General features: G+C 31.9%; 1 long non-coding RNA gene and 1 pseudogene across 1 annotated transcript; both read right to left on the minus strand.

Annotated features, from left to right (window-relative positions):
- Positions 1 to 3,323, minus strand: part of LOC142644346 (jasmonate-induced oxygenase 2-like) — an 11,088-nt pseudogene extending 7,765 nt beyond the window's left edge.
- A 2,723-nt stretch (positions 3,324 to 6,046) lies between these two features.
- Positions 6,047 to 8,450, minus strand: LOC142642732 (uncharacterized). Its single transcript, XR_012845726.1, has 2 exons — positions 8,218 to 8,450; positions 6,047 to 6,350 (listed from the first exon to the last, which is right to left on the minus strand). It is a non-coding gene; the product is annotated as an uncharacterized LOC142642732 (long non-coding RNA).
- Positions 8,451 to 9,653: the final 1,203 nt, after the last annotated feature.

Raw genomic sequence — 9,653 nt, forward strand, 5'->3', positions numbered from 1 at the left:
GCTGAAGATGAACGGGGCTAAGTATGGAACATTTTCTTTTCCAAGTGAAATCCCCTAGTATATGAAAGAGTGAAAAAGTGCTTTCAATGTCCACTTGGAACAGCTTCCAATATATCTCTTAAGCTTTTAGCATAACACCGCCCAACAGAATAATATCCTGATAGGGCTTACTTGGTGGTGCGATTCTACTTATCTCTTTTCTCAATTAATAAAGTTATTAAGTTAGCAAAGAAGGTAACTAAGGCTCTTTTTGAGCCCTTTTCCCTTTCTCTAAAAGGTAAGCTTCATAGCTCCAACCTATACAAGGGGCAAGCCAAAACCAGCTGAAGGAAGGGCTTTATAGCCTTACTTTATTATTAGAGAAAGGGGAGCTTCTAATTCTTATAAATTTCGGATCATATTCATTTCGGTACCGTAGTAGGTAAACTTGAAGGGGAAAGAGAAATCACTTTAGGCTTCGTTGATTTACTACATGATGATTATATTGAAAAAGATCGAAGCCGCGCAAAGAAAATATTTTGTTGTGAATGAACAAGATATTGAGGAATTGTCCATACGTAAAATCATAATTATTGACACGGGCCTTTTCCACATAAAAAGGGAATCTTTTGTGCCCAACCAGCAACTAGAGTTGTATGCATTATATGAACAGAAATCAAACGAACCGGATCATTCAATACGACGGTATGAACACGATACCAAGGCAAACCCATGGAAATACCCCTTTAATCAACAAATAATAGACACTATGTAACTTTATTGCATTGTAAAAAGTAAAAAAACTATGCTCTGGGAACTTGATGAGTCGATCAGCCTACACGTCTTGCTTTTACTGCTATGTCGGGAGTTACTCCACGTATTAGTAGAAATACCACCAATATCTCTATTCCCCCTTGAAATAAGAATACTTTGACTGGGATTTTTGAAAAAAGCCAAAGCCCCTTATTGGATTTGAACCGATGACTTACGTTACGCCTTACCATGGCGTTACTCTACCACTGAGTTAAAAGGGCCCTTTTTTTTTATTCAATTACTGAATAAGTCATTCGCCACTAAGAATTCAGGCATTACGAAATATGGGACTACAGGGGGCATTCCATCCTCAAAAAGGAGGATTTGATTGAGTATCGAGGAGTCAAAGAATTGAAGCCAAAATACCAAATGAAAATAGATCAATTTTTTTTCATTCCCGAGGAAGTACATATTTTGCCAGAATCTTCTTCCATAATGGTATAGAACAATAGTCTCATTGGACTAGATACACGAATCACTTTAAATACAAGAAGCCGAGCGGGCGGATTGGTCCGAGTGGAAAGAAAAAAAAATGATAAGCTGAATAGTAAAATACGTTGGCAAAAATAATCTTTACCAAACGGACACTAAGAGTCCGTTTGTGACAACTTAGTATGCGTTTGGCATGGATTATTTTTGTCAACTTATTTTACTATTCAGCTATTTTTTGTACTATTTATGATTCACACTACACTTTTTGGTACTATTCATGGGTCTCATTGTACTATTTTAGCTAACTTTTACCTTTATCTATGGTACTTTCAGCAAAAAGTTTTCAGTTTCAACAAAATAAGCAGATTCCAAACAAACCCTTATTTAGCTGAAACTGAATTTTTTGTTGTTGAAAGCACTATACATAAAGGTAAAAACTAGCTAAAATAATACAGTGGAATCAATAAATAATACCAAAATGTGCAATAGGACTCATGAATAATAGCAAAATAAGTTAAATAGTAAAATAAACAAACTTTAAACTCACTTCCCAAAAGCAACCTAAGTGTGCATTTGACATAGATTATTTTTACCAACTTATTTTACTATTCAGTTTATTTTTGCTACTATTCAGGGGTCCCATTACACTTTTTGGTATTATTCATGGATCTCACTGTACTATTTCAGTTAACTTTTACTCATAGTACATTCGGTAAAAAGTTTTCAATTTCAGCATAATAAGCAAATTCCAAACAGATCCTAAGTCCTGTCCAATTATCTTACTTCAAGCTCAAATGATAACTCATAAGAGCATTCTCATCAAGAGTGTTATAAATGCTAAAATGCTATTTTTAGCATTTATAACCATAAAACCCTACTCCATCAAAGATGTTATATGCTAAAAAATTTGACATCTTACTAAAGTGAGCTCTATTTTTTTAGAGCATACTGTAGCAAGATGTTATAATTTTTTAATGTTTTTTTTCTGCTATGAGAGAGAGAGAGAGAGAGAGAGAGAGAGAGAGAGGAAGAATAAAAAATGAAAAAAATAATAATAAAGAAAAAATATTTAAATGAAATGGTAAAAAAATAGAAATTTTAATATTAGAGGTACTGTAAAGTAACGTGTTAAATGCTATAAACTTAAGTTTGTAGATACCAAATGTTAAAATTTTTAAAAGCCCTGATGAGAATGCTTTAAGACCTCAAAATTAGATCCCATGGTATTTTTGCATGGTTGGCTTGGAGTTCTAACTTCTCCTAGTTACAGTAATGAAACCATAAACATAAGCCACTAACATGTTAACCTTAGAAGACTAGTTATGAAGACGCTTACATATGACAAAAATTATAGGATTAATCTAGATTGCTTGGGATAGAGAAAACAAGTTTGTAGAAAGATTGAGCCAAAGGACTGAGGCCAAAGGGCTTACCTAAACTTAGGTGGGTACTCAGGCCAAAGATTAGTCCTCCTTGCGAGTTCTTTGTCATTAGCAGGCTCAAGCGAATCCAGGACTAAAGTGGGTTCCTGTGTTCTTTTATGATAAAATCAAACACCTCCTTCCAGTCCTTAACATTCTTGGTATGCTCAGAGAGAAACATTGTTGGAGGAGTGCATTGGAGAAAGATTGATTACTAGGATGCCTTCACCTTCGATGTAGGAGATTCTGGGCCTGTTTTCAGGTTCTTGGATGAAAGCTGGATCAACCTCTTACCTCTCCCATAGTTGGTGATTTTATTATTGCAAAGAGATTGATTTACTTTCTAGCTTGCCCTTTGTAAGCAGTGGTAGGAGAGGAAGAAGGGTAGGTTTCAATTTATAGCATCATGTGATACTATATTATTGAAGAGATGACATCACATCATATCACATTATCGGATTGAGATCCCGTGCAATAGCACAAATCTCAACCGTTTAAGCCATCTAATGGCTCTGTGAAATGCTAGGTCATCAATTCGCGTGAAAGCTGAAAAAAGACCTAAATCGCCAATAATTTTTACATTCCACGTCTCATGATTTCAAATACAATCTCTCCCAAAAAAAAAAAAAAAACTCACACTTCTCCAGTCCTCCTCCTCCCCTCTGCTGTCACCGCCATGCACTGCCACTGCCACCCTTAGCTTCTGCTTCAATCATTTCATGGGCTTTGTCAATTTTCGTCTTCTTCCTTTTCTAGACTTGATTTTTTTTCTCCAAAACATCCTGTTGACTTTAAAAAAAAAAAAAAAAAAAAAAAAAAAAAAAAAAAAAAAAAAAAAAAAAAAATTCATCATCTTCTACAGATTGTAGTTTTTTTATAAAAAAAAATTTATTTCTTGACTATGGGGATTGGAGATACGGTTTTTTTTTTTTTTAAATATAGCTGTGGTAATACAAGTTTTTTATTATCTCTATTTCTCTTCTTTATTCTTAGTTTATTTTTTTCATCTGACTTGTGTAATTATGTATTTTCATGAATTTGATGTTGATACTTCACCGAATCTGTATAAAATTATAAATGGAAGATCAAATTGATAGGCTTAGTCACCTAATCAGATTGATCTCTTGAAATTCCCAAATGTTTTTGGCTCATGAAATTTTCTGCCATATGTGTTCTTGATGATTTTTTTTCTTTTGATTCCTTTGATTCCCATGTTGATCTCTTTGATGATTATAGTTTATCTTTGATGGAATGATGTAACTTGAATGATTTTTGTATTTGGTATTTAGGAATTTTATGTCCTATTGATTATACAACTTGTGTTCATTCCTTCTGCACTCCATCTGTTTGATAAAATGCACCAATGATTATGTTACGTGAAAAAGAAGTGGAGCATCTGTTACAGATTTTAACGTTATGCTTGTTGCAGTATATTTGGATGTTTGCTTAATTTTAGGATGAGAATAAATTGTTGCATAATATTAGGATTAAGAGAAATGATATGTCCACAACATTTTTACAACATTTTTACAACAAATCTTAAGTGGCAGGTTGTTACTGGTTGTTATTGTTGGGGCAAAAAAGTAATCTTAGTGTTAAGTTCAAATTTGAACCAATAATAACTAACCACCTATGATTTGTTGTGAAAATATTGTAAAAATGTTGTGGACATAGCACCTCTCTAGGATTAATTGCATTTGTATTTGCATTTTAGTAGGATAAGGGAATTTGTTTATCAAGTGTTTGGGGGTAACGGCTGGTGGAGCTAGTATTTGAGTTTTAATAGGATAGTTTGTTCCTAAAATGCTGGGCTTATCTTGTATAAAAGGAGCAGTAGTTTACTTGAATAGAATGACCAGATAAGAATTATTTATGCAGAGTAATCTGTAGAGGTCAAGGATTCCTTGATCAATCCTAATTTCTTTTTAGTATTTATCCAATATCCATTAATTATCAAAATAGGTAAAGGTCGAGTCTTGTACGTTCCAGATTACTAGCTTTGCACATTTCTTTTATTTGAATTTAAATTGTTGAGTTTTCAAACAACATATGAACACATTCCATTGCTAGAGGAATGATCAAGAGCATAGACCCACAAAATATGAAATAATTCTTGATGAAATTGTCATATTGATTATGTAGCCAAAGTTCAAAGTACTGAAGCTGGGACAGTCCAACAAATAATGATTATTCCAAAACACAAGGCTGCAAAGCAACCTTAGTCAAAGATGAAACAAAAGGGTGAAGGGGAGTTGTTTTGAACATTTAGTAATAGGGGAATTGGTAAGGTCATTGGATAAGGATTTACATTTTGGAGATGGAAGTACTTTAGTGGAATGGATTTGTGGTGTCTTGTTTAACAACAAACTAAAAATATATATATATATATATATATATATATATATATATATATATATATATCTTAATATCTTTCTGGTTCTCTCATGCCAAAAAATTTGCACCTGCATTTGTCACTAAATACATTTGAGCTTGCCTTGGACCCCTTTTTAGTTATTGGAGTGTAATTATTCTTTGGTGCCTTTTTTTTTAGTTGGTGAATATCTCATCTTTGCTTCTCCTTAATGCAAAATACATTTGTTATTGTTTGATTGCCCCCATTTAAATTTGGACTTTGCTGCTATTATATTTTGTCATTGATTACGATGAAATTAAATGTATCTCTTGAACATTCAGACTATATGATCAGCTTTGTATTTCACTTTTAATGTTGGTCCTTTAGCTGAGTTCTTAAGATGGAAGTTCCTAAGCTAAACCCTCAACAAACTTACATATTTAGCAGTGATAATGATCTTATAACTTCATCTTCACCTAGGGCTGCTCTTAGTTTGAAATTTTGATATATTTTTATCATTGAAATCACTCTTTGTTCTTTTGTTAGGTTGAATGGCATGATTAAATGGATGCTATTCTTTGTTTGATCACCGAGAGCAAGAAAAGGCAGTTGCTGGAGGGGGATTAGTTCTAAATTTTAGATTGTTTTATGTTAGTGTAGACCAAATGTTCTCACACAGTATAAGTTCTACCATTCTGATGAAATGTTGTAGAAAAATATATGTTGTGGATATATGTAGAAACTTCAACATTTACCTTTTGTAGCCATATGGATGATTCAAAAATTGTTTTGAATGGAAGTATTTTGCTTAGGCATTATCTTATTCATTACACTTTGGCTTCAACTTGCATCCTTATAGAATTTGTGAATGTAATTTTTAGGTTCCATGAATGTGTATATTTTTAGGTTGTTTTTGAGTGAAATAATAGCCTTGTAATCAAAGTGTACATTTCAATAAAGCTTTGCTTATTTTTGGATCAAACTCTTGCGTCAATTTGTGACTGTATAGGCATCATCAAAATTGTTCAATTTGAAGCATTACAAGAAATTAGAAATAAAAGGCACACAATCATTTACATTTTATTACATTGTCAAACCAATATCAATAAAAGAATAACTGTATTTTATTACATTTTTTCTTGGTTTGTACTCTAAATCCTTGTAAAAGTTTTTGTAAATGAACATTAAACTACTCAAGTATCAAAACTAAATAATACATTCAATGTTTCATTGATACTGAAAATTAGCATATTGATAGCAAGATACATGACTTCAATGCTTCATGGAATGCTTCAAAACATTTTCTGGCAAGATACATTGAACTTTATGGCAGCAAATGCTAATATTTTATCCTATTAACAAGAACACAAGAGACAGTTATTGGATACTACTCCATATAACCTTTTGCGACAATAAATGGAAAATAAAAAAAGTGCATAAAACAAACTCTTGTACATAAGCTCAATTGTGCCCAAATCCAACTGCAATTTCTTTGCTTTATTGGATAAATTGGTACCAAATTTGTATAACATTGAACCAAAATAGCATCACTAGAATATTTTAGAAGGCCTTAACATATAAAAATCTAAATTAACTACTTAAAAAGTTGGGTAAACTTGTTAGGCATGATTGGTAACAATTCAAGCAACCAAAAATGCAAATATTTTCCCCTCAAGTTCACCTATCAAGAGCCACGGTTTATATCTTTAAAATGAACTACAAGAAACAAAATATATTATCCACCAACAAATACCCATCTACATGGTCAATCCAAATTTAGCAAAATTACTCTCCAATAATTGAAAAGGGGTCAAAGGCAAGCTCCAAGGTATTTAGTGGCAAATGCAAGTGAAATTTTTTTGGCATGAATTTCATTTGAAGACAAGCCAATTAAATTCACAGTATGCTTAATTGTTTAAAGCTTCAGTGCTAGGGGGGGAAAAAAAGTGGACAAAAACAAGAGATCAAGGAAAGAAAAAAAATTCAAAACATTACACAAGAAATTATTTATAGCAAAAATTAATTAAAGATGGGGGAAATATTTGGCAAAGAAATCAAAGAAAAGATGGAAAAAAACTGATATCAAAATATCCTAACTAGATCTAATCATGTTAATTTTTATTAATTTTTTTGGGGCTGGCTTAGAATAAAGGTGTGGCTCATCTATTGGAGCACAACCAAGGTAGAGATTGGAACGTTGTTGGACTGACACCGGTGATAAGCACCTAGAGCAACGATGGTGTGGGGTAAAGAGATCAGTCCTGCTGGGCTTGAGAGTTCCAGAAAATATGAAGGAAGAGAGTTTTTTTTTCCCCCCAAGACACCACAAATCCATTCCACTAAACTACTTCCATCACCAAAATGTAAAGCCTTATCCAATGACCTTACCAATTCCCCTGTTACTAAATGTTCAAAACAACTCCCCTTCACCCTTTTGTTTCACTTTCGACTAAGACTGCTTTGTAGCTTTGTGTTTTAGAATGATCATTATTTGTTGGACTGTCCCAGCATCAGCACTTTGAACTTAGGCTACATAATCAATATGACATTTTCATCAAGAATTATTTCAGATTTTAAGGGTCTATACACTTGATCATTCCTCTAGCAATGGAATGTGTTCATATGTTGTTTTAAAACTCAACAATCCAAATTCGAATAAAAGAAATGTGTATAGCTAGTAATCATTGGTGCATTTTATCAAACAGATGGGGTGAGTGCAAAAGGAATTAACACAAGTCGTACAATCAATAGGACATAAATTCCTAAATACCCAATACAAAAATCGTTCAAGATATATCATTCCATCAAAGACTAACCATAATTATCAAAGAGGTCAACATGGGAATCAAAAGAAAAAAAAAATCATCAAGAATACGTATGGCAGAAAATTTCATGGGCCAACAAAATTTCGGAATTTCAAGAGATCGATCTGATTGAGTGACTAAGCCTATCAATTTGATCTTTCATTTATAATTTTACGCAGATTTAGTGAAGTATCAAAATCAAAAATTGAGAATAGAGAAGAGAAATAGAGATAATAAAAAACTTGTATTACCACAGCTATAAAACAAAAACTTGTATCTTTAGTCCTCACAATCAGGAAATTTAAAAAAAAAAAAAAAAAAAAAAAACTCCAATCGATTTTCTAGAGTTATTGCAGAAGATGATGAAAAAATATATATAAAAGTTGGGATATCTTGGGGAAAAAAAGTCACTTACAGGTTTAGAAGTCACAAAGCCAATGGAACGGTTGAAGTAGAAACTGAGGATGGCAGTGACAACTGAGGGGAGGAGGAGAAGGACTGGAGAAGAGTGAGGTTTTTATTTTTTTTATTTATTTTTTATGCTAGAGATTGTTTTTGAAACAATGAGATGCGGATTGTGCGGGTTAACTCTCTCTCTCTCTCTCTCTCTCTCTCTGTGAATGTGTGAAAAATAATGGCAAACTAGACAAGACAAGGACTATGGTCTTGTCTAGTTTCTACACACTGTGCCCCTATGTTTCCCACTTTTCCAATTCCAGGCACTTTAACTTTTCTTTTCATTGGTTTTCTTTTGTTGTAGATAAAATAATATAACATATTAACATGTATTTTGTTATTGTTTATTAGGTTTTTTTTACGTATTGACATTTAGATGATTGTTTGTATTTTATTTAACAATCTTTAAATTATTAGTATTTTTTGTATATTTTTTTAAACCTCAGTCACTTTACTTAAAGAATGATAATTTAATTTGATAAATTTATGTTCATGGGCAAGTTTAGAACTATTGATTCATTTTCAAAACAAATTGAATACGATAATTCAAAAAATAGTACATTTTTGAGTTCAAATTTTAAAGCATGAACTTCCAATTGAACCTGAAAATATTGTTTAATTTTAATTAAATACACCTTTTTATAGCAAATATTGTATCTTGATTATTAAATTATATTGTACATTATTATTTTAAATTTCATACGTAGTGTGAATATGATTAATATATAAATAGAGAAAAAAAATAGTTGTCTAATTTTATGTATGAACCCCAAAAATAAATTACTAGTTCCACCACTAGTTGCACACACCTTTATTGACACTCAAAATTTTTACTGAAGTCACAATATCAATGCAATTTTCGCATGTATGTAAAAATGTGTAAAATAAAGTGCATAAAACAAGTATTTCTGTATGCAAGAATAGTAATTCTTTTGTGAGAACACTCAAAAATTTTACTTAAGTCACAATTTCAATGTAATTTTTGCATGTATGTAAAAATGTGTGCAATAAAGTGCGTAAAACAAGTATTTTTGTATGCAAGAATAATAATACTTTTGTGAGATTGATTTTGGTGATGATTATAAAAAATTTAGCACGAAAGAACATCTCAAGTCAGAAAGAAGGATCCTTTTCCCATTTGCTATGTGAAGACCAATGACTTTCTGATATAATAATATAGGGTGAAATTTAGGATAATTTTCGTGGAGTTTGATAATTTAAAAACGTTTTATGTGCTGACCAATTAAATCTAGCCCAATTTCCTTCTGTTTAAACCGTTTTGATATAATCCAGAAGAAACATTGTTGTGTTATGAGCGTTGATAGTCTAGTGAACATACCATATAGCTAAGTTCCTAACATTTATAATGTAATATTGGCGATCATAATGATTTAT

This window comes from Castanea sativa, chromosome 7, assembly GCF_040712315.1.
Source record: "Castanea sativa cultivar Marrone di Chiusa Pesio chromosome 7, ASM4071231v1".
NCBI classification, from domain to species: domain Eukaryota; kingdom Viridiplantae; phylum Streptophyta; class Magnoliopsida; order Fagales; family Fagaceae; genus Castanea; species Castanea sativa.